We start from the raw sequence: 26,074 nt of genomic DNA on the forward strand, positions 1-26,074 counted from the left end.
CACTTCCCAGACGGTGTGGCGGCTGGGCAGAGGCGCTCCTCCCTTCCCAGATGCGGCAGCCAGGCAGAGGCGCTCCTCACTTCCTCCCAGACGGGGCGGCCGGGCAGAGGCGCTCCTCACTTCCTCCCAGATGGGGTGGCGGCCAGACAGAGGCGCTCCTCACTTCCCAGAGGGGGCGGCCGGGCAGAGGTGCTCCTCACTTCCTCCCAGACGGGGCGGCCGGGCAGAGGCGCTCCTCACTTCCCAGAGGGGGCGGCCGGGCAGAGGTGCTCCTCATCTCCCAGATGGGGCGGCCGGGCAGAGGCACTCCTCACCTCCCAGACGGGGCAGCCGGGCAGAGGTGCTCCTCATCTCCCAGACGGGGCAGCCGGGCAGAGGTGCTCCTCACTTCCTCCCAGACGGGGTGACGGCCGGGCAGAGGCACTCCTCACCTCCCAGACGGGGCGGCCGGGCAGAGGCGCTCCTCACCTCCCAGACGGAGTGGTCAGGCAGAGGCGCTCCTCACTTCCCATATGGGGTGGCGGCCGGGCAGAGGCGCTCCTCACTTCCTCCCAGACGGGGTGGCGGCCAGGCAGAGGCGCTCCTCACTTCCCAGACGGGGCGGCCGGGCAGAGGTGCTCCTCACTTCCTCCCAGACGGGGTGGCGGCCGGGCAGAGGCGCTCCTCACCTCCCAGAGTGGGCGGCCGGGCAGAGGCGCTCCTCACTTCCCATAGGGGGTGGCAGCCGGGCAGAGGCACTCCTCACTTCCCAGATGGGGCAGCTGGGCAGAGGTGCTCCTCACTTCCTCCCAGACGGGGTGGTGGCCAGGCAGAGGCGCTCCTCACCTCCCAGACGGGGCGGCCGGGCAGAGGCACTCCTCACCTCCCAGAGTGGGCGGCCGGGCAGAGGCGCTCCTCACTTCCCAGACTGGGCGGCCGGGCAGAGGCGCTCCTCACTTCCCATAGGGGGTGGCAGCCGGGCAGAGGCGCTCCTCACTTCCCAGATGGGGCAGCTGGGCAGAGGTGCTCCTCACTTCCTCCCAGACGGGGTGGCGGCCAGGCAGAGGCGCTCCTCACCTCCCAGACGGGGCGGCCGGGCAGAGGCACTCCTCACCTCCCAGAGTGGGCGGCCGGGCAGAGGCGCTCCTCACTTCCCAGATAGGGCGGCCGGGCAGAGGGGCTCCTCACATCCCAGATGATGGGCGGCCAGGCAGAGATGCTCCTCACTTCCTAGACGGGGTGGCGGCGGGGCAGAGGCTGTAATCTTAGCACTTTAAGAGGCCAAGGCAGGAGGCTGGTAGGTGGAGGTTGCAGCGAGCCGAGATCACACCACTGCACTCCAGCCTGGGTCTCGAACTCTTGACCTCAGGTGATCCACCCACCTCAGCCTCCCAAAGTGCTGGGATTACAGCATGAGCCACCGCACCTGGCCGAGATCTCAGTAGTTTTTTTTTTTCATTCTCTTTTGATGTGCATAATTCCATTGGCCTTTGGCTCAGCTGCTGTACAGAGCTTCTTAATATCTTAAAAAAACCTCACTGAGAGCCTTGGTGCTGTCTTCCACCCCTTTCCAGATCCTGGAAGGTTACTTATTTTAAACAAGAGCATCAAATGCTTCTTGGAAAATTCCATCAGCGCTCATATTTTCTGTGTTTGCTGTCGATTATCTATCATTCAAAGCCCCGCTAACGTTCAGAGCCTCCTGTTGTGTGAAATTCCCAGGTTTCCTTTTGGGACAGGTTTGGATTGACTTCCTTCCTTTGCCAAGAGGGCAACCAGCTGATGACAGTTTGGAGAGTTTGTATTGGCATCAGACGGTTGTTGGTGATGTGCCTGAAAGTCAGTCCTGAGATTCTCGTTTATTTCTGTCCCAGGCTGGAGTTTCACAGGCAGTGGATGTTAGTGGGTGGCCCGAACCACCCTCATCCTAGCTGTAGACAGAGGCAGATTCACTCAGCAGGGAGCCTTTTATCCTCAAGACCTTTTCTGTACGGATAAAATGCTCAGATAAGATCTGGAGAAAACCCTTTGTTCTTTGGTCGCTCTGCATCCTCTTTTCTCTTAAATGCTGTTCCTCACTGTGCTCTCCTTTGGCCTCTTTGGTGTGATTATCTTGATGTTCTCTGTATCTGTTAAGGGATGATTGTTGTCTGAGTAAATATGAGATGGCATCTTTAATTCTCACATTTCCCAGGAACCTGGCTGATGCGGGACTCCTTTCTCAAACCTGCTTGTGAATGGATAGCCAGGCCCTGTTTGCCTTCCTCCAACTCATGGGGAACTCATTGTCTCCTGAAACAGCCTGGTTTATCTTGATGCATCTCTGTGAGAAAGCTCATTTCCCCCTTTCGATTGAAGTGGAGTTTGTGTCCCTGGCACATCTACTCTTTATTCGTTGTTCTAACCTTTGGAGCCACACAGACCAAGTTTAATCTCCTTTTCACATGACAACCATTCTGGTATTCATGTGTGATGAGAGTTGATCATGCTTCCAGCTCTACTCCCCTCCTTCTGTACCCAGTGCCATCTCTTAGTATCTCAGTTTCTTTTTTTTCTTTTTGAGACGGAATCTCACTGTCACCCAGGCTGGAGTACAGTGGCGCGATCTCGGCTCACTGCAACCTCTGCCTCCTGGGTTCAAGGGATTTCTCCTGCCTCAGCCTCCTGAGTAGCTGGGATGATAGGTGCATGCCACCATGCCCGACTAATTTTTGTAGTTTTAGTAGAGATGGGGTTTCACCATGTTGGCCAGGCTGGTCTTGAACTCCTGACCCTGTGATCCGCTCACCTTGGCCTCCCAAAGTGCTGGGATTAGGGCGTGAGCCACCACACCCGGCCTTCTTTTCCCTCTTTCTTTCTCTCTTTCTCTCTTTCTCTCTTCCTCTCTTCCTCCCTCCCTCCCTCCCTCCTTCCCTCCCTCCGTCCCTCCTTCCCTCCTTCCTTCCTTTTGAGACAGGGTCTTGCTCTGTGGCCTAGGCTGGAGTGCAGTGGCATGGTCAATCATGGCTCACTGCAGCCACAATCTCCTAGGCTCAAGCCATCCTCCCAGCTCAGCCTCCTGAGTAGCTGAGACTACAAGGTGCACACCGCCATGCCTGGCTAATTTTTGTAAACATGGGGTTTCACCCAGGGGTTGTCCCTAGGGGTTGCCCAGGCTAGTCTGGAACTTCTGGGCTCAGGCCATCCATTCCCCTCAGCCTCCCAAAGTGTTGGGATTATAGGCATGAGCCACCATGCCCGGCCAGCATCTCAGTGTGGAAACCACTCTTTCCTGGCCACTCTTTTTTCTCTTTTCTTTTAAAAAATTAATCAACAGACATTTTATTTAGAAGATAAGCATAGCTAACTAGATTTCTTCCCATACCCTTATTCAGTGATAAAAAGTAGATCAAACACTTTTTGGATCCCTTTTGACCTTTTTGACAACAATGTTGCTGGGTAGATTGTTGTGGGAGTTCTCTACCATCGGGCTCGCTTGACTGCCACAGGGCAGCTGCTTGGCCTTTTCATCCTCCAGTGTCGGCATCAGTTTTACAGGGAACTTTCTGTGGCTGTTTCAAGGAGATGCCTCCAGAGCCCCATTTGCAGTCACATGAGCTGTGTTGTAGTACCCAGGGCTGTGGATCTCATGAAGTTAATTGTAATATTCTAACAGAAATGAAAAGTCTTAAAAAAGCCTCAAGTGACTTGAAGGCACTATGTGAAGAGAAGGTTTACTAAAGTGATCTGGATGTAATATAATCTGGCTGCTGTTTTTTGTAAACCAGACTCTTGCTGATCAGCCTCAAGCAGAGGGGGCTGCCTACATCAGCTGGGCATGGAGCTGACAGCAGCATCAGCAGGTTCCCTTTGCTAAGGGGGCTGCTGGGCTGGTGGCCCCTTCATCCTTCGGGCTCCCTGCATGTTCCTCAGAGGCTCCGAGGAAGGCAGACGGGGCTGGCCGTTTATCAGAGGCAGATTTGAAAAGGGAATCTAATGTCAGCCCCACAATAAGGACAGGTTTCTTCCAAATCTGAGAGTCAAGGATCCCATCTGGTATTTACTCTGTAACAGTTGTCCCTTTATGTATACACAGAAAATCAAGATAATTGCACCAAAGATAAGCATAGGGGTGAGTGCAGTGAGGAACAGTACTTGTGTGAAGAGACAGACTTCTGAGATAGCTGTGTGGAGTTGTTCTGGGCTCAAGGGGAGTCTGCAGTGTGGTTAACTGCCCTGTCCTGTTGAAACTAGATATATCATTTCCGGAGGTCACCGTGGTGTTTGCCAATTATCTCACAGTGAATTTGTCACCTATGTTCCTCACACTTTTTTAAAACCAAAACAACAACAACAACAACAATAAACTAACAAAAACAACCCACCAAAACCAAGATTTGCTTTCACGTCTCATCCACCCTACAATCAAATGATTGGTTTCTTAGGCCGAGGTTAGGGTTAGGGGCTTCAAATTCTCCGTATTAAACCTCATTTTTGTTAGACTTGATCCATGATTCCAGCCTGCTGATCTGTTTGGCTCCTGAACTCTGATATATTGCATTGTCTATGTTTCCGAAGTTCTAGTGGTTAAGGACACAGGCTTTGGGGGAGAGAGAGAATGGGCATAAATCCCATTCCACCACTTAGTGGTTGTGTGGTTTTGGGTAAAGGCACAATGAAGAATCTTCTGGGGCATTTCACGGAGCAGATGAATGGTGTCTTATGGAACCCATGGCAGGAGGCAGCAGCCTTGGGAGGTTTGAACTGGGACAACTGAAATCAAATACATCTCCTTATCTCATCTCAGCTTCCGTCTGAACATTTAAGTCCTTTTTCTTTCCTTCCTGGAGGCTGACTCTTCCATCTACGTGATAGCCATAACAGTGTCTCTCCAAAGATGCCCACATCCTAATCCTGGAATCTGTGACTATGCCATCTTGCACAGCAAAAAGGATATGCTTAATTTAAGGACCTTGAGCTGGGGAGATAATCCTGGATTATTTAGGATAATCACAAGAGTCCTTATACGGGAGAGAGGGAGGCAGGAAAGTTGGAATCCAAGAAGGAGATGTGACAATGGAAGCAAAGCCAGAGAAGATGCTACGCTGCTGGCGTTGAAGATGGAGGAAGGGACCAAGAGCTGAGAAATGCAGGTGGTCTCTAGAAGCAGGAAGAGGCCAGGAGACAGAGTCTCCCTAAAATGAGGAATGCAGCCCTGTTGCCCCTTGATTATTTGAATCATTTTAAGCCACTAAATTGCAAAAAGGTTCCTTCCCTTAAAAGTCTTCCAGATTCCACCCACCCTCTTGCAGTAATGAGCTCCCCAGCTATCTCTGAGCCCCATTTGGAGGCAGGGTTGTTCCTGCTTTCACATGTTCTCCATCACTCTTGTCTCCCTGAGTGCCTGGCACGGGCCCAACATAGAGCATGTTCTTGGTAAATGTCTGTGGAACCAAAGCCCCCAAGGGAAAGTTGATGATGCCTTTCAGAAATCCAGCTGCATGATTACAGTTCTTCGAGCTCCTTCTGTAGTAGCTCTGCCAGAAAAGGGAACAAGGTTAGTTTCTCCTGATTTTTTCCCAGCGAACCTCCAGTGGGATTAGAGATGGCGGCTGCTTCCCTGAGTGTCCCTTTGCCGGCCGTGGGATGCCTGCTCTGGGGCCTCTGTGTTGTGAGTGCACCTCCTCTCTGAGACTGAACTGCTGTCTCTGTAGTCCTGAAATATCAGAGGTTGGATTGTGAAAAAACCCACAGAAATACAGTTTTGAGGCCTTCTAGTTCTTGAGTGTACTACAGTTGAAAAGGTACTTCCACATTGCTGATCCCTTTTAGTCCCTGTGGTAGCCCCTTGAAGCAGCCACCCCCTTTTCGATTTGCTCAGTGTGTTTTTTTTTTTTTTTTTTTTTAAATTGTAAGGATGAGTGTAACAACTTCTAGCCTCTTTACATGTAGGGTTGGAAACCGACCATTCCTTTATTTTTTGTTCAGAGTTGCAGGGTGGTAACTTGCCCAAAGTCTCACTGCTTCTTTAGGCAGAAGATGTTTCTGTTCCCAGTGCTGTTGGAACCCCAGCTCACCACCTCTTCAAAGTCGTCAGGAACATTCTCATTTTCCTCTAAGATCCCTGGCTAGACTTTTGCATCCTGCTCTTCCTTCTACTTAAGCCAGCGTCCTCTCATGGCCCCTCTATCCCTGCTGTTAAGATAGCCTTCTTGGTGTCTGGGCCTACAGCTGCCTGCAGCCATCTTGCTTCTGTTTTGAATTTGTGTTGCTCCAGGAAGGCCTCCAGATTGGCACCCTGCTCTCAGAAGGCACTTAGTATCACAGTATCCTGGGAACTTGTCTCTACTGCTGGGGTGCACACACAGATGCTTTAGTCAATGCTGGAGTGTTGGTTACCTGGAAACCACATCCTCCGCCTCCTTTCTCTTCATAATCCTCTGCAGGTGGTCCCCAACCTACAAACCAGATGAGTTCTAAAAGCTTATTTTGCAGTTAGTTGATTGTTTGGAGTTAGGATGCATCTTCCTGAGGATTCAGTGTCATAAATGGTGGTTAGGTTCCAGGCCCCCAACCAACATCTATTCCAGAGTTCAGCTACAATAGTAGCTGTTGTATAGCTGAACTCCGGAGTCATGAAGAGAATGGTCTTTGGACTCAGACAGGCCTTGGTGACTTCTGGTTCTGCTCTATCTGGGTGACCTTGGGCAAGTTATTTAACCACTAAGCCTCAGTTGCTTCACCTGCAAAATGGTGATAATTAATACTTACCTGGCAAGGTTGCTGAATAGTGAATATAAGGTGTTTAACATAGTAGTTAGCACTTGGTAAATGCTCAGTGAATGCTCAGTATTATTTATTACTGCACTATTACGTATCTAGTTTGTTTAATAGCACTAAATACCTAATCACTGTTTATACTGCCCTTTCTCCCTTCCCTTCCCTTCCCTCCCCTCACCTCCCCTCCCTTCCCTCTCTTTTCTCTTCTCTTCTTTTCTTTTCTTTCTTACAGAGTTTTACCCAGGCTGGAGTGCAGTGGTGGGATGTCAGCTCACTGCAACCTCCATCTCCTGGGTTCAAGCAATTCTCATGACTCAGCCTCCCGAGTAGCTGGGATTACAGGCATGTGCTACCACACCCAGCTAATTTTTGTATTTTTAGCAGAGATGGGGTTTTGCCATGTTGGCCAGGCTTGTCTTGTACTCCTGGCCTCAGGTGATCCACCTGCCTTGGCCTCCTAAAATGCTGCGATTATAGGCATGAGCCACTGCGCCCAGCCTATAGTGCCATTTCTGTGGGTAAACTGACTCCAAGGTCAAACACTACATTAATCACTCAGAATTGAAATAGTGGTGTTCCCCCCCCTCCCCCCCACCCTTCTGGGGATTTTAGATTGCTGGGGAAAAGGAGTCTCTCTCATTAATTTATTCATTCAATTCATAAGCAATTGCATTATGCCAGATATACTGGGGGAAAAGGTGAGCAAAAGCCAATATAGCCCCTGTTCCCATGGATCTTATAGATGGATGATGGAGACAAATATTAATTAAAACAAAAATCATCTAAATGTGAAGATACAGCTGCTGTGAAGGAGGGGTGATGGGATAGAGTCTACGGAGGTGTTTCCTGGGTATTTGGTGGGTCTCTGGATTGGTTCTTTGTCAGTGGTTGGTAGACACTGTCTTCAGCTAAGTGGCTCAGAGCTTTGACAGCACTGGCTTTGCGTATGAACAGGGGCTGAGGTGGCTTGAGCCTTTGGGGTTGGTAGTAGAAGCAGCAGTCCAAGTTGTCTGAGATGTTGGGGATACCATCAGAGACAACTAGGTGGCGGGTTAAGGAGGAAGTATTTACGAGAGAGGAGTAGCTGGGAAGAGGCATTGCTGGGGAGGAGAGGAGGCTTCTTGCCTGTGGGTCAGGGATGCTGGGTTCTCAGGTGGTGCTTATTAAGGAGTATTTTAACTTGGCTACCCTTGGTTTTCAGCCAAAATAACACCCCAGTCTGTTTCCTGCCACTGTGGCTTCCTATGGCTAAACAAGTGTAATGAATATCTTGTTCCATATAATTGCCTCCGTCTCATATCTCATTTTTTGGTGCTCATTTCTTGCTCTCAATCCCTTTCTGTTTCTCTTTTTTTCTCTCCTATTCGGTTTCTCCCATTCTGCTCTGTGACTAAATCAGTTCTTCTGTTTTTCATCCAAGTATCATGTCTGTCTTGGAGAAGCATGTTTTCTGGGGAAGGTTGGTCTACCATGGTTGCCCAGCTCTCTGCTTGCTCCTTCTTCCTTCCATAAGATGGCAGTTTGCAGTTTTTTAGTTCTCTAGTTTTACTCTTTGGCTTGTGGGAAACTGTCCACAGCTCATAAATTATCACCACATCGCTCATATTCATACCCTACCTTGTCTAGTCCCCTGAGCTTGGAGACTTGCTGGGCTTCTCTTTATGTACCTGTGATGTGATGCTCTGTGTTCACTGGCCCAGGGAGATGTTTGCCCTGTTCTTCCCGGCAGAGGTGTAATCTGAGAGCAGTGTTCTGAGACCTGACCAGCATGTGTGCCCCATGACCTATTGAATGATGTGAGTTTCTCTGCGCTGGCCGCCCAACATGCCAGAGGTGGAGGGTGAGTCGGGAGTTGGGTGTGCAGCCCTGGAGTGACCACACTGACTGCATCAGTGAGTTTCACTGCCTGATGCCTCTCTTTTCTTGACATTGCTTTAAAAAAAAAACCTCTTTAATTTTAGAATAGCTTTAGATTGATAAGGAAATTGCAAAGATCATACAGAAACGACACCCAATTTCCCCTATTATCAATATCGTACATTTGGTTTGCCATAATTAATGAAATATTTTTGATAAGTTATTATTAGGTAGAGTCCACACTTTATCCCGATTTTCTTAGTTTTATTTAATGTCCTTTTTCTGTTGCCTGATCCCATCCAGGATACTACATTTAGTTGTCATGTCTTGGCTGTGATGCTTTGAGATGTTCCTTGTTTTTGATGACCTTTACAGTTTTGAAGGGTATTGGTTGGGTATTTGCTAGGATTGGAATTTGTCTGATATTTTTCTCATGTTTAGACCGGAATTAGGGGCATTGGGAGGAAGACCACAGAGATAAAGTGCTCTTCTCATCAAAGGACATATCAACATGACTTATCACTACTGATATTGATCTTGATAAAGCATGTGCCTGGCTCAGTTAGTGTCTGCCATGTTTCTCCACTGTGAAGTTATTCTTTTCCCTCTCTTTCTATACTGTAACTTCTGGGAGGAAGTCACTATGTACAGCCCACACATAAGAAGTGAGGAGTTATGTTCCCTGTCCTCTGGGGCAGGTTATCTAAATAAATTATTTGGAATTCTACATGGGCGAGTTGTCTGCTCTTCCCCATTTATGTATTTATTTAGTCATAAATGTGGACTCATGAATATTTATTTTATACTTTAAGTTATCCAACACTATTTTTTGGGCCGTTGGGAGATCTTTTAGTTGGCTCCTGTGTCCCTTTGATATACCTTAATCATTGTGGGTAATTTTAGTTCCTTTTTAAAGTACTTGTTTAAGTTCTGGCACTATAGAATACTCCAGGCTCATTTTGCATATTTCCTGCCCTAGTCTTAGAAGAATAAGCCATTTATTCAAAGAGCGCTGCTTCCTTTTATTGGAGAACTTGTTGGTATTAGAGACCAAGATCTGGGTGCTAGGTACTCATTGATACTGGAGTACTGTTGCTTCTAGGTGCTCTCAGCCAAAAGAGCAAGAAAACATAGATGTGTACACTAGCCTGTGTATATAGACATGTTTATAAATATTCCTGTATGTAACCATCTACATATCAGGTGAAACATGAGTTCATACTGATGTCTCCACTTTCATCAATTACCACATGGGTCATTCTAACCTCCTCCCCTTGCATGTCTATAACTTCTCACTCCAGCAGCAAGCAGACTCCCACCACCTGCCATCTATTTACTTAACTATTCAATTCCAGTATACACATGCAGTGGTTTCAGAATCGCTAACGCATTCCTCTATGGGAAACAACTTTATCAACTATAGTAAAATACTTATGTACAGTACCTTTGCCTTTGGTCTTACAGATTCCCCTCATTTCTGGAGTTATTTAGGTCAGCACGTTTTTCTATCACCCCCTTCCGTGAAGTTGTTTCATATAATTTTTAATGCAGTTAGATTTTTTTTAGTCTGATGACTCTTGAAAAGAGATAAATGAGCAGGAAGATAAAGACTCAGCCATTAGGGAACTAAGTTAGAAAAAGCTTGTGAACAATTCATTTTCTATCTACTGAATGTTTGGTGGCTCCATGCTGCTGGATGATGATATTGTACTATTTTCCCATCCCCTTGCTTTTATTCCCATCCATTATTTATGGGCTGAATGTGTCCTCACAAAATTCATATTAGAGGTTAAAATCCTAACTCCCAATGTTACAGTATTTGAAGATGGGATCTTTGGGAGGTAATTAGGGTTAGATTAGGTCATGAGGATGGGGCCCTTATAATGAGATTATTGGCTTTATAAGAAGAGGAAGAGTGAGAGAGATAATCTGTGTGCTCTTACCAAGGAAAGGCCATGTGAGAACATAGCAAGAAGACAGCTGCCTGCAAGCCAGGAAGAGAGCCCTCACCAGGAACTGAATTGGCTGGCACCTTGGTCTTGGACTTCTTACCTCAAGAACTGTGAGAAATACATTTCTCTTGTTTAGCCACTCGGTCTGTGGTATTTTGTCATAGCAGCCCAAGCTGACTAATACACCATTATATATAGAAAAAGTATAGACATCCCTGTGCTGTGGAGAGGCTCTTAAACCAAATTTCCTAATTCATTTTCTACCCTTAAACACCGAAAGGACCCCTCTTTCCTCCTGGCTTAGGAGATCCTGGGCTTAGGAGATCCGTTCAGGTAATGTTCTTGGTGGTGCATTTAGATGTAAGAGCTCCAGGTTAAGGGTCTGACAAGACACTTTTGGCTAAAACAAGCATTAGGATTGGGAGAATGTTTCTCAGTGGAAAGAGTATAATCACCTAACTGAAGGAAAAAATGGCCCCTTTCCCCAAATATTCTGAGCCTGCTTTAGAGCGGGAGAGCCCATTTTTACAGCAGGAAACACCCTGAGAAGGAAGTAGAGAATGGTGACATCAGTGGCCTCCGATCTGGGTCCCGTCCCTGCTCTTCAGTATGTGGAGCTGTCAGGCATCGTGTGCTCCTGTGTAGACTGTCAGGCATCGTGTGCTCCTGTGTGGACAGGGACAGCAGCAGGGTCATGCCTGAGATCATGAATATGGATGTGAGTGATTGTTTCCAGGCCTAAGTGAAAGGCTTTCTTGAGGCAGATTTTTCTCTGGGATGCTGATTGTGAGTTTTTAATGTCTCCTGTTTGGTTATTCAGTGTTCTTGGCTTCTTTAGATAGATCATCATGTCTTCTCCCTACAAATATCTGCTCATATTTTACAAGCAGAGAAGTGACTGGAGCTGTAACCAGCCTAGGTGACCAAATGAAGTCCATGTGGGGCCCTATCATTTAGATAGGTGATTAAAACAAAAACAAAAACAAAAAACCCGTAAGCCCTGCCAGAGGGTAATTTTTCATTGTCTCACTTTTATGTTTCTTCCTTTTTCCTCTTCAGTTTTTTTTCTCCTTTCCTTGCAGTTATTCTTTTTTTCTTTTATTGCCTGTTTCATTTCACAACCTGGCACTGTTCTGGTAGGAATGTCTGCTTCCTGCCACCCTCAGGAAGTCAGAGAACAGGGTAAATTTGTCCAGGGCTTCACCCCATGATTTCTAATGGTGTGACTCAAGACTCCCATGGGAGAGATCTACCCAGGAAAATAAATTGTGTGTTGGTTTTTAATACAAGAACCTTCATAAACTAAGCTCCTAGGAGAAAACGAAGACATTTAAATACTATTCTCTTTTTGCAGTTTGCTCTGTGGTCATCAGTTAATCACCCAAATGGAAGTGCATGTGTTAATGTTCAACACTGGGTTAATGTCTGGAGGATGGTTTTGGACAGCATAGTTCAGAGTAGGTTAATGTTTAATGTAAAAGTACTTAGACGAGTACTTGGTACATAGTAAGAGTGTTTAAGAGTTAATTACATTATTATTATTATTGCAAACTAAAAATGGCTCCCAGGTTGCATGTTGTGAGATAGTAAGGCGAAGGTGAGGCACCTCGTGTCAGTATTGGCTTTAGGTGGAAGAAAATAAACTGGAATTGCTATTGTTGCATTACTGGTGATGGACATGGAAATAGATCCCAGAGCAGAGGTTTGGGCCTGAAAATTTGGAACTAGGAAGTTTGAAAGTGACTCATCTAAGGGAAGGCAGGGGTGTGCTAGATGGTCCCCAAAAGCCTTTTTGCCTTGAGAGTGTGATTCTATGTAAGTTCTCCTCCACCTGGAGTAGTTTGGGGGTAGAAGGTAGGCATGAATGGCTATAGGGGTTCTGTAGAGGAGAGGGAAAAGAAGTGACTTTTTTAAAATCTGGTTTGGATTCTCTTATCAATGTTTTTTGTCGGCATTCCCAGGATAAGGAGGTATTTCCATATGCTTCTGCAACTGGTTTTTGTTAAACACAGACCATACCTCTTCAGCTGATCTTGTCACACCCTTAGGGGCTCAGCTGCAACTCAGACAACAGGCAACAGCCAGAGGAAGGAAAAAAGTAATAGTCCATAAAATTAGGTAATGGTCCTGCTCAGAAATATTTGAGCATAAATACCAGGTTATATCTTTTTATTTGTACCCCCAACCCCCATGGCTGTAAACACATCCCTGGAGAGAGGAAATACATGTAGCAGATTTCATACTGGGCTGAAGGGGAAGAGTGTGGGGTGGGCATCTGTTTTCTGAGACAGCCTTTTTTTATGTTAATTTCTGCATGGTTAACATCCCTTGAAAGAGTTATTTTTCCTCCATTCTTTTGTTAGCCCATTCTGGTCGAGCTTCCATGCCTTCCACTCTGGCATCAAAGTTCTTGCTAAGGTCATGTTCCGTCTGCATCCCGCCTTGTGCAATGATGCTCCAGTGTTTGCCTGCTTAATGGTAGCCTTTGGCTTACCTGACCCCTCCTTCCTTCTTGCATCCCCAGCTTCTCTGGGCTTCTGGGATGCCAGGCTCTCCAGATTTCCTCCCATCCCCCTGGTCGCTCCTTCTCAGTTGTCTGTGTCTGCTTCTCCTCTTTTCCCCGTCTTCTTAGTGTTGGCGTACTAGAGCATAGATCCTCATTCTGAATGTGGGAAAGGCAGGTGATGATTTCATGGATCTGGGGTGGAGTCCACGATTCTGCATCTCTCATGTGCTGCCGGGCGATGCCCTTGCTGCGGGGCCGCAGAGCCACCGCAGCTCAGCGCTGGAGCTCCATCCTCGCTTCTCCATCTATGTGACTTCCTAGCTGAGCTCCTCCAGTCCTCGGCTTTAAATAACACCTCGAATCTTACTGGTGACTTCTCGCCCCACTTGGGTCAAAACCCAGAATTGTATTCAGGCCCATGACACCCTGTGGGTTTGGCTCCTGCCCACTCCTCTGCCCTTAGCTGCTCTGCCCTCCGCGTCTCCCACCGAGCTCTGGCCAAGTCTGCCTTCCCCCTGATTCTTCGATTTGCTTAGCACGTTTCTCCTTCCTGAGCTCTAAACTTGCTGTTCTCTCTACCTGGCACTCACACGGCTTAGATCTCATCTTCTCTTTCAAAGCAAATATTCCCTTCCCAGTGAGGGCTTCCTTAACTGTCTATCTAGAATGGACCTTCACTACCACCACCATCACTTCGCTGTCACCTATCCCAGTTCATTTTCTTACCACACTCTGTGAGTTTCTTATTCGTCCTCACTCTTCCTACCAGAGTGTGGGTTCTGTGGGAAAAAGGACCTTGTCTCCGCATTTAACTGCTGTAGAAGGGTGACTAGCATAGTAATAGGCTCTTGGTAAGAACTTGTTAGTAATTACATAAAGCATTAGTATCAGCGTGTCCCAGATGAGCTGATGACCACTGATACTACCACGCCATTCCAGTGTCTGTGTTTTTAATGGTTTGAGTATCGGGTTACGTTATTGTAAGTATCATGAACTAGTGGAAAGAACCCGGATGGACAGAACACATAAACGATGCCCTTACACCCCATGAATACCCAACAGTTTTATGGCAGACTAGAGAAATGAAGGTTTTGTAGTTGTTTGAATAAAAAAAGGTGGTAGAAAATTGAGGCATCTCATTGTACAAGGTAGGTAACATCTGTGCAATGAAATCATGACTTGCACTGTTGAAGTCCCTGTTCACACCGTATAAGGTGATACAGTTTCAGCAAAATGATCACCCTACATATTAATGTTGTGAATTGGAATTATATTGGCTTTGTAATTGCATTTGTATTTAATGTGCAGATGTTTTGGTATTGATGGTAATATGAGAACTATAATCATTTTATATTTGTACATTTTATGAGAAACATTAAGTGAACACTAAGAATCGTTGAGAATTTTTTTTCTTTAGAGGCATCTTTACATTATACAAGCTTATGAAAGACTAAAATAGGAACTAAGCAAGATTGAAGGTGTGGCTGAGGACAGGGAAAGGAAAAAGTTTTAAATTCCAAAACTGCTTGTAAAAAGCTATTTTTAACAAAATAAGAATAATAGGCTGGGTGTGGTGGCTCGTGCCTATAGTCGCAGCTACTTGGGAGGCTGAGGCAGGAGGATCCCTTGAGCCCAGGAGTTGGAGGTTGCAGTGAGCTATGATCTCACCACTGCATTCCCACCTGGGTGATGGAGCAATACCTTGTCTCAAAAATAAAAATAAAAAAAATAAAAAGACGCTGAGTGGGCTGTCAAATTTTAGCATGCTTTCAAGAGAGTAAAATTTTAAAATATCTATATTCAGGCCAGGTGCAGTGGCTCACGCCTTGTAATCTCAGCACTTTGGGAGGCCAAGGTGGGCGGATCACTTGAGGTCAGGAGTTCAAGATCAGCCTGGCCAACATGGTGAAACCGTCTCTATTAAAAATACAAAAATTAGCCAGGCATGGTGGCATATGCCTGTAGTCCCAGCTACTTGGGAGGCTGAGGTGGGAGAATCGCTTGAACCTGGGAGATAGAGATTGCAATGAGCTGAGGCTGTGCCACTGCACTCTAGCCTGGGCGACAGAGCAAGAGTCTGTCTCAAAAAAAAAAAAAAGACAAACCCTAAAAGGCTAAAATATATAATCCTTTTTTTGTTTATGTAATTAAAACTTCAATTTTGGATTACCAGTCTAATTTCTGGTTATTGAAAAATGTAAATTGTGAAACTTCCTTCCTGGAGACATCTATATATTATAAAATATTTAAATATAAAAATAATGGAGTAATGGAGTAGATGGCTTTTACTCACCAATTCTAGGGCCTGGCTTAGGAAGGTATGTAGGCAGGGATCCCCCCAATTCTAACTTGTGCCCCAGGCCCTCCTCCTTTCCTCTGGCTCCTGGAGATCAGAGAGGAAGGGATTCTGCACTTAAGAAATGGGGCTAAGAAGAAGAAGACACATTCTTTTTTTTTTTTTTGAGACAGAGTCTCATTCTGTCACCCAGACTGGAGTGCAGTGGTATGATCTTGGCTCACTGCAACCTCTGCCTCCCAGGTTCAAGGGATTCTCCTGCCTCAGCCTCCTGAGTAGCTGGGATTACAGGTGCACACTGATATGCCCGGCTAATTTTTGTATTTTTAGTAGAGACAGGGTTTCACCATGTTGAACAGGCTGGTCTTGAACTCCTGACCTCAAGTGATCTGCCTGCCTAGGCCTCCCAAAGCTCTGGGATTACAGGCATGAGCCACCACACCAGGCCACATTCTCTTTTTTTTTTTTTTTAAAGACAGGTTCTCTATTGCCCAGGCTGGAATATAGTAGTGCAATCATGGCTCATTGCAGCCTCAACCTCCCAGGCTCAAGTGATCCTCCCACCTCAGCCTCCTGAATAGCTGAGACTACAGGCACGTGTCTCCATGCTTGGCTATTTTTTTTTTTTGTAGAGACAAGGTTTTGCCATGTTGCCCAGGCTGGTCTTGAACTCCTGGGCTAAAGTGATCCGCCTGCCTCAGCCTCCCAAAGTGTTGGGATTACAGGGATGAGATACAGCTACTGGCCAGGAGACACATTCATGCTTTGAAAGGAGACATGAATGGTCCTTCTCCCTCACACGCTTCCTTTGAGTGTATGTGTTTGTTTCTACCCAGTTCATTTCCACATATAATTTGAGGCTAACAGACCCATCTATATAGATCTGTGATGCCAGGGAGCCTGGGGCAGAAGACTAAGGCTGGAATGGGGTGAGGGTGCTTTAGGAAGGAGAGAGGGAGCTAAGGGCCACAGCACTGCCCGCAATGTCTAAATGAATGGCCATTCTGCAAGTACCTGAGGGGCTAGTGAGAGCAAGGCACAGCGTGTTTGGGGTGACTTTAGGGTTTGGGTTTGGGTAGTCCCCCTTCCCCTGCTGCCCATCTAAGAGAATTCTGGGGAGGAAGATCTTACTGGAGCATGAGGTCCCTGGTGTCATCAACTTTGCAGGTAACAGCTGTCTTGGACAACAACAGAGAACCTGAATTTATACATGTAGCAAGCTGCTATGTTTCTAAAACTATTTCAGAAGGTTTATTTTATTTTTAAATATTTTGGGTGCCTACACAGTGTTATCTTCCATGTTTTTAATAGCCACACTATACAATACAGAGTAGGTTTCTGTGGACAAATACAGGTGCCTATCATTTATAGCATAGTCTGTCTGGGACCCATGCAAACAACTGACTCATGCATTTATGAGATTGGGTTGGTGTGTGAATCAATGACTCCCAGGGAGCTGGGAAGGCTGCATGGCATCGACGCTCCCCCAGTGGCTCTGGATTTTGCGATCATTTGGCTAAATTTGCTCATGATGCACATTCCTTCACCCCTTTCCCTGATGAGGACAAAGATGGCTAATTTTCCCTGATTGGATCTGTTGATTTGAGTGACCGAGAAGAAAGAGATACTTTGCTGAAAGCACAACATATTCCGAGGGAGAATACTGAGCTTTGGAATTCACTTTGCAGACATCTGTGAGGATGTTCCGGGAACCAGGCTTGTTATAGCTGGCATTGCTGGAATTCCACATGCCCCATGCCTCCCTTAAGAGATACTTGATAACCCCAGGGCCTAATTTCTACTTTTGGAACATGCATACCTTGTGAAGTGGAGGCTGGAGGTGGGAAGGAAAGCCCCCTTGAGGCTGTGGATCTGGTTCTCATGTTTTAAACAGTTTGAAATATTCGGGCTGGAGATGCCTGAAGGATGGGTATTTGCTATGGAAAACCTTGACTTTTTTTTTTTCTTTTACATTGTTCACATTTTAAAACAAAGTTCAGAGAGCTGTGTACATTGAGCATGCTTTATTAGTTCATTCATTTATATGTGAAACACTGTTCTGGATGCCAGAAATGTGGCAAGGAGGAAGGCCTGGCCAAGGAGTGACACTTCCACTGAGCTCTGACAGATAAGAGCTTGTCTTGCTGGCACACCAGTGCCACGGGACATAGTGACATGCTGTGGTCCACAGCCCTCCAGTGACCATGTCAGCATAATTGAATACAAACTGTGGGAGGCAGAAAAGTGAAAATGTGGTCTCTGCTCAAGAAAGAGTACAGGTCTTAGAGAGAAAGTCTGGGTCTAAATTTTGGTGTCGCCCCTGGCCCAGGTGTAAGGCCTCAGAGGAAATTACCTGCCAGAGTTTACACATCTCTAAAGTGGAGAGAACAGGTGCTGTGAGGATATCATCAGACAAGATGATACAAAGAAATCACCGGGGCTGGCCTCGTGGAGGGATGATGTGTGTGTCTGACTCAGAATCAGTAGAAAAAGCTCTAAAATGTGGTTGCTGGGACAAAACTAATCTACCAGAGAAGCCGTGGCTGGAGAGCCTGTGCTGAGCTGTGTGGTGCTGGTCTGTGCTGGAATGCCAGGCAAGAGGCGGGAGCTGTCTCCAGTAGGTTAGCCTCGAAGAAAGAACAGGATTTTCATAGGTGAAGGAAGACAGATTTTTACTGGAGGAAAAAAAAATGTCTAAAGTAAAGGTCATAAAAACAGACTGTGGGCCGGGTGTAGTGGCTCATGCCTGTAATCTCAGCACTTTGGGAGGCCGAGGTGGGCGGATCATGAGGTCAGGAGATCAAGACCATCCTGGCCAACATGGTGAAACCCTGTCTGTACTAAAAATACAAAAATTAGCTGGGCGTGGTGGCATGTGCCTGTAATCCCAGCTACTCGGGAGGCTGAGGCAGGAGAATTGCTTGAACCCAGAAGGCAGAGGTTGCAGTGAGCTGAGATTGCGCCACTGCACTCCAGCCTGGCGACAGAACTAGGCTCCATCTCAAAACAGCAACAACAATAAAAAACAAAAAACAGTGCAGCTGCACAGTTTAAGAACAGAAGCTTCTTTTGTTGGGTACTTGCAAAAATAGTCCCTTCCTCTTGGTAGCGTGGTCTAATGGTATTAATGCCAACGGTGTGAACCTGAGCATAAGGTATGCCTTGAGTTTGAGTAGCTTTTCAGTGCTGAGTTGACTACACAATTACCAGTGACAACACTGAGAAATCTAAGAAGACTCCGCTTGACTTGGGGGGTGGGTAATTTATTTCTTAGACATTTTGGCTTCAATGTAGGTTTAGGTAAGTATCATATGTCAGGGATGGCAAGTGCGTTTTATTTTGTGTCTGCGCTAACCAACCAATTGGTAGTGACTGCAGGGGTGCAGTGTTGAGGAGGATTCTGAAGCCAGATTTGCGCTTAGAAAACGATAATAACCCTTTATTGATATAATTTGAGCTTAGGCTTCGTAGAGGAAACTGTAGCACAAACGGTGTGGATCTGTTATCTCTGGTTGAGAGGTTTTCTATGTACATGACAGTATGAAGATCTTCATTTATTCACCCAACAAATATTTATTAAATCTCCATTATGGACATAGCATTGTACTTTAGATTCTCAGCCCTCTGGCTTCTTCATTAGTTAATAAATTATTTCAGGATATTGGTGGTTAATGCTGCTTGGTTAATTAGTGGGGGTTTTTAGTCTTTTTCTCATAAGTGTTTCAAAACATTTTATGAACAAAGCCAGCTTTCTTGTGCCCATAAATGCTACATTGAATTCTTTCTCAGATCCCTCTTATTATTTTTTGAGACAGGGTCTCTCAGTCTAACACCCAAGCTGGTGTGCAGTGGCGTGATCATAGCTCCCTGCAGCCTTGACCTCTCTGGGCTCAGCTGATCCTCCTATCTCAGCCTCCCGAGTAGCTGGGACTACAGGTGCACACCACCACACTCAGCTAATTTTTGTATTTTTCATAGAGATGGGGTCTCCCTGTGTTGCCCAGGCTGGTCTGAGACTCCTGGGCTCAAGTGACCCACCTGCCTCAGCCTCCCAAAGTGCTGGGGTGACTGGCATGAGCCACTGCCCGGCTGATCTTCGTCATTTCATTTAGCATACAATATGTGATTTTCCTAATTACTTTATGAAGTCATCACTGACAGTCTGACTTTAGAGACAGGAAAACAGAGAAATTAAAGAACTTGTCCAGAGCCAATGTTGGACTTGAGCCACATGTCAGAAATATTTCCTGCTGCTGCATCTCGGAGTCAGGTGCCATTACTTGTCTTCAGAACCGTAAACTTCTGTAGCTTAGCTCTGCCCTGGTAGGAGAAACTTTCAGAAATCATTTTAAGGCTCAAGAGGTGAAAAGGATGAATGACTTATCTAACACTTTTTTTGGGACATGAATTCTGTATTTTCTTCAGTAACCATGAAGAATATAAAATACGAACCACTGAATTTATTAAAGTAATAAAAATTAAAAAATAAAAGTTAAATTGGTAACATATGAACACTGTAAATTAAGTGGTGATATATGTGCTAATCAGTTAAGAGAAGTGAGCAAGGGAAGTGGGACCCATCCACAGGGAAACAAGGGGGATAGACTTCCAGGGGGAAGTGGGGGCTTCTTGGGGGAGAGCCACTTGGTGCCCATGCTCTCAGGGCCAGGCCACGTGGATCAGATGAGTTGAGTCCCAGTGACTCCACATTTTCTTTTTTGAGACGGAGTCTCACTCTGTTGCCCAGGCTGGAGTGCAGTGGTGCAATCTCGGCTCACTGCAACCTCCACCCCCAGGGTTCAAGTGATTCTGCCTGCCTCAGCCTCCCAAGTAGCTGGGATTATAGGTGCCCGCCACCATGGCTGGCTAATTTTTTATATTTTTAGTAAAGATGGGATTTTGCTATGTTGGCCAGGCTGGTATCGAATTCCTGACCTCAGGTGATCAACCTGCCTCAGCCTCCCAAAGTGCTGGGATTACAGGCGTGAGCCAGTGCGCCTGGCCAACTCCAGATTTTCAAACTCCTGGTTGATTCTCCTAGGTCTCCAACCCTAATAAAAGGAGCCTTTTTACAGGCTTTTCTTTTTTGCCATCTTCCTTTTTGTACAAGGTGGGTTTAGGGGGAAGCTGTAGCACTCAATATTAAAAGTTTATTTTTTCCCCCCAAATAGAAAAGTTTTAGTTGTCAGGTTCATTTGAAGACATTCAAACCATCCTGAACTGTGTGGAACAGACAGCAACTCTGCTTTCATTTCCAAACCTCAAGTTTATTTTTGAAATTGTTTTCCCAGGGAGTTCTGAAGGGTTGACTGTATACAAAGACACTTCCTTTGAAATCTGAAGAGTTTGGTCAGTTTCCTACATTTGTACTACAAAACATGTAGAGAGAAAACATAAAGCTCAGTTTAGGTAAGGCTGCCTCTTTCTGTCGTGTTAGGGAGTACATTGAAACTAATATGTGTTTTGCTAATCTTGGCTTTCCACACCCTGATCTTTCAATTTCATCTGGTTGAGGTTCTAGTGTGAATATCCCCATACAAAATTTTGTCTTCCCACTAGTTCCACAGACACATCCTTTAGGAATAAATGTATTAACCACTGTTTAGCAAGCTTGTCCAATCTGCGGCCCGTGGGCTGCCTGTGGCCCAGGATGGCTTTGAATGCGCCCAAAGCAAATTCGTAAACATTCTTAAAACATTTTGATTTTTTTTTGTAATTTTTTTTTTTTAAACCTCATCAGCTATCATTAGTGTTAGTGCATTTTATGTGTGGCCCAAGACAATTGGTCTTCTTCCAGTGTGGCCCAGGGAAGCCAAAAGATTGGACACCCCAGGTTTAGAGGTTTTAGCTCGTGTTTATCATCAGACTGGCAGTATCTTCTCTCTAAATGAGGCAGTCACAGGATCCCACTCAGAGGAAATTACTTTTTGGTTGGTGGGTCAATTCTTATTTCCTAGAATTAAGCTCAAGACTGCACTGAGACTCATCAGCTCTCTACCCACTGTATTAGATGCTCTTTTAAGTGATTTGTGTGGTAAAATAGATTACTTGTTCAAAGCAAACATACCTAGAGTCTCTGCCCCATGCTAGGTACTATGCCGGTTGCTTGGGCCAGCCTGGCTTGGCTGATGGGGACTCTTGTCCTTGGAGGCAAGGGCCAGCCACAGCATAAAGGTTAAGGTTTCAGATTGCCTTGCTGCATTTCCTCAGTAGCCACAGGGCCCCTGGAATGGCTGGTGAATATGCATGCAGGTCCTGGAGGTGCCACTGAGAATTAGAGTGGTGGGGTGGGGATGTGTGGACCAGCATTACGTGACTAATCTCCATGCTTAGCTGATAACATGTGATGGCCCAGAGAGAGGAAATGTTTCTATCTGGCATATGTTCATAGTTCTTCCAAGAGCTAAGCCCTTTGTTCTTACAAACACACTCACTGATCTCGCTAACTAAAGCAATTATCATCATTTAGCAGTCTTTTCATAAAGTATTATTTCCACTTCAAAACACCACTTTTATTTGCCAAGTGCCACAATGTTGCATCCTGGCAATTGATCAGCATTTACTGCCAAATTATGTAAGCCTTTGGTTGGGCTTAGTCACCGATGGCGCAAGCGTGTCTGTGGTGTGCATTAGGATTGTAAACGTGGCCCAGTGCCTGAAAGTGGAGAACAGCTGTCCCTAAATTCATTAATTAATTCAGTGTTTACACTTTGATTGGGAAGGAAATCCACATTTGCTTAAGACACCAGTGCCCAGCTGAGAAATGTTGTTCCATGAAAATATTGGATTGAGGTTTGTTGTCAAGGAAATGTAAATTGTGGATGTTTCATGAAATTTAAATATGTGGATTAATTTACCAACAGGGAGCTAAGATTGTAATAAGCCAAGGTGGCTTTATTCAAAGATTGAAATGTAATTAGTGTTGACTGTAGTAGAAATAGCTATTCAAATGGACCATAAATCCTACACAAGAATTTTACTAATAAAAGAGGAAATATTTTCATTGAAAAGTCTGTCAGCATAAGAACTGATTTTTCTTACAACACTTATTGGTGAGTAAAATAACCCCATTTAGTAAATACCACACACAAAAAATTTCTTCTGTTTAAAAAGATTATTAGAAACTTTAACAAATATGAAGTCTTCTAGAGATGCAGAATAAAATATGCCAATACTGCTCAGAAAAAAGGGGTTAAGACACACCTGGTTATTTTGGTGTCAGCCCTCACGCATCACTTCATTAGTCTAAGGCAAGCACGCTGTCCTTGTCCTTAGTATTGAGTTGTTTTATGATATTAGTAGCCTTGCTAAACCAGATAAGTTTAGAAGTTCTTCTCCTTTTCAAAATTCCACTCAAATGATAGTAAGCGGAGAAAAAATGTTTAAACCTGCAAGAGGCAAAAAATGGCAGTAGAGGCTTTGGTGGCAACTCCTGCAACGATGCAGGGGTGATCCCCGGGCTGGCCAAGGGATAGACCCCTCCACCCGAAGTGCCCACATTGCTGAAATGAGGTGCTCTGCCTGCAGAACCACAGAGAGGCTCAGAAGTGGGAAGGCTTTGTTACCATAGTAGGCCAGAGAGATGGGCCAAATACAGGGAGTTATTATAAACCAGCATAATTAGACCCTACACCCTGTCCCTGTCTCCCTTCCCCACCCCAGCAGCCGCCTGGAGGTCTCTTCTCTGGAGAAATGGAACTGGAATGGTGTTGGGGTGTTAGTGGGGGTGACTAAAAAGAGAGACTGATGACAGCTGGGAGCTTGGTCACTCTTCCACTCTGTCCATGATGGCAGCAGCCAGGCGTGTGCGGCCCCAGCAATGAAGTGGAAGACTTTCCTTGAGAAATTGAACAACTCCAGAAAAAAATGCCCCCAGATAACTGAAATGTGTGGGTTCTTCAGTGGAATACTTTTTCTTTCACATTAATTGACACTCACCAACTAATAATCTTCTCCACGTGTGCAGAGCCGCCAATCTGCTTTGGTCCTTCATTCTTAAATAGGATCAGGCAGTCAGGGTTCATCAGGTGTATTACCAAAGCCTTCAATATGAAAGGTAGAGGCCAAAACAGGAAAAGAGCAACCTTGCAGAAGATGGTGCTGTTGCAGAAAGCAGAGAAAATGTGTTTTTACAAAAAAGTTACAGTTATCCTTGCAGAGAGAAGCTATTTCTTATCCAAAATAATAATAACATTTATGAAAGAGGAACAATTAGAGAACAAGAAAGAGCTGTTGAGTATTACAAATTAAATACCGGAATTTAAAAAATGTTGAAGATGTATCTCTCAAAAGTTGAACAGAAAAGATGGAGTTAAAAAGCAGGAGAGAAAAGTAATATGAAAAATTAAAATCTGATCTAAAAAATTCAACATTGCTATTATAGTAGATGCAGAAACCAAGAGCAAAATAAAATAGTAATCTGAACATTATCACAGAAAGAATGCAAAAATATTTTATAGAACTAAAGACATGAATTTCCAAATTGAAAGAATATATATACTATGTGCTCATGTTTTATAAAAGTGTCCACTTTGCCCAATTTTATAAAACCCACACCTGGCTATGCCATTGTGAAATTTCAGAACACCAGTGATAAAAGGTCCTAAAAGCTTTAAGAGGAACATAAACAGGTCACACACAAAGGAAAGGGTACAATCATAGCTTCAGAATTCTTAAAAACATCCTTGGAAGCTAGAAGATAATGAAGTTTGCAAAGCTTTAAAAAATATGATGGAAATTATTTCTAACCTGGCTTCTATGTCCAGCTAGACCACCAATCAAAAGTAAGCATAGAATAAAGACGTTTTTCAAAATACAAGGAGTCAAATATTTTTTTCCATTGGACTTTTTCTTAGAAAACTACTGGAAGTGTCTTCTATCAGACCAATTGGGTAAACTAACAAAGAGGAAGACATGAAACCCAGAAAATAATATAGCACAAAAGGAAGAGAGCAAGAGACCCTAATATAGGGTAGGAGGAGGGAAGACTGTAAAAAAGAGGTCACCAAATTACCTGATATTTTGATCATTTGGAAATTAATACTGATAAGCATCTAACAGATGTAATGCAGTTGAGGGAAAGATTTAAGGATGGGTATATAGGAAAGACAAGTAAAACAGTAATCGATCATTAATGCTAGAAAAGTAAAAATTTTATAAGAAAAGTTCTGTAAGACCATAGTATATAATTTTGTAGTGAATATTTATATTGTTGTAATGATGTAAATAGTTGACTCTTGATTTTATTTTTGGTAGGTTAGCCAAGTGAGAGACTTGTATGTATGATGTGGCATCCACCCTATGTAGAACCAATAAGTTAAGGAATCACAGTCAGGAATATTGTTTAGCAAAAGGGAGGTAAGTATTAGAAGAAATAGCTGAAATTTGCAGTTTTTTTTTTTTTTTTTTTTTTCCTGGGCAGTGTGTTCAGGATCAGGGAAGGGAAGCTGAAGAATGTAGGTTTTCACTTATTTTGTTTTACTTTGATTAAAAAATAAATTATTTAAAAATACTAGTATAACTGAAAATGAAAGTTGGCAATGAAATATTTGGAATTGGTGAGATAATGATAAATATTACAGATGAATGTACCTCTCTGAGTTCTTCCTATCTTTAAAGTGGTAAATGATGCTATCTAAAATGTTTTAGATTTAAAAGAATTATCACCAAGCAAAATTGACAACACTATGCTACTGGTAGGAAACTGAATGTATTCAGAAAGCCCCAAGACAGAACAGAGAGACAAAACAAGTAATGATGTGCTAGAGCCAAACAACATAATTATTAAGGTTGTACAGATGGATAGATTTTGAATGTTATCCCTTAAAATGGAGACTACACTTAGTACCCGTGAAGCATTGACAAACATTATCCGTATATTTGCTCACAGAGGGAAGCTCAATATATTTAAAAAGGAAGAAATGGTAGAGATTTCATTTTCTGACCACAATACAGGTAGAGATTAGCAACATTTACAAATAAAGACCCTCCAAACAAAAACAGCATAGCAACAAAATACTACATATACAACAACTTTCTCAGAATCAAATCTTGGGTCAAAGCAGAAATCAAAACCCCAAGCAGAAACTATCTAGAAAATAGTAATAGAAACATTACTGTGGTGGAAACTGTTTGCTGCCTTTCTAAAGTCCATTATCCTCTCTCTTTTTACTAACAGAACATTGATTTTGTTGCATGTTGATGACCAGCTAAAGTACCCTATTTTCCAATCTCCCTTGCGGCCGGGGGTGGCCATAGATTAAGTTCTCACTAATAAGATATAAGGGATTATTGGTGGGTGGGGATTGCAGGAAAGCTATTTAAAAAGAAGGTTGAGTCACTTGGCCTAAGCCTTTGGGCTATGTGGTGCTGGATCAGCTATCTTGTAATCATAAGGGGTCTCATATGTGTTAAAGACAAATGAGTGGAAAGATAGAAGGGGTGCTCCTTATCCCAGGGTCTCTTTCGGTCCTAGACTTCCTATCTCTGGGGAAAAGTTCCTGTCTTAAGCTGCTATGTGGGGAGTCTGTTAGTAGGAACTGACATAATTTTTAAGTGACGTAGTTACAAACCACAATTTATGTGATTAAAGAATGAAACAAGTAAAGCATCCAAGTCAAGGAGTTAGAAATAGAACAACAAAATAAAACAAAGGAAAGTGGAAGGAAATAATAAAAATCAAACTAGAACTCAGTAAAGTTGAAAATTAAAGAAAAAAAATGCTTG

The 26,074-nt window shown here is 44.5% G+C and overlaps 1 protein-coding gene across 10 annotated transcripts in view; it reads left to right on the plus strand.

Moving 5' to 3' along the window:
* CGNL1 (cingulin like 1) overlaps nucleotides 1-26,074 on the plus strand; it is a 178,023-nt gene that overhangs the window by 38,293 nt on the left and 113,656 nt on the right. For 2 of the 10 annotated variants that reach the window (XM_063652662.1, XM_063652658.1), the window contains exon 2: nucleotides 24,605-24,706. The exons of 6 other annotated variants lie outside the window; for them this stretch is intronic. The gene's annotated coding sequence lies outside the window, so the exon portion shown is untranslated. Of the gene's footprint in view, nucleotides 1-10,541; nucleotides 10,658-24,604; nucleotides 24,707-26,074 lie in introns of those variants that run through there. 2 more of the 10 variants (XM_063652657.1, XM_063652663.1) reach the window with 1 other exon arrangement.

This window comes from Pongo pygmaeus, chromosome 16, assembly GCF_028885625.2.
Source record: "Pongo pygmaeus isolate AG05252 chromosome 16, NHGRI_mPonPyg2-v2.0_pri, whole genome shotgun sequence".
Lineage (NCBI taxonomy): Eukaryota > Metazoa > Chordata > Mammalia > Primates > Hominidae > Pongo > Pongo pygmaeus.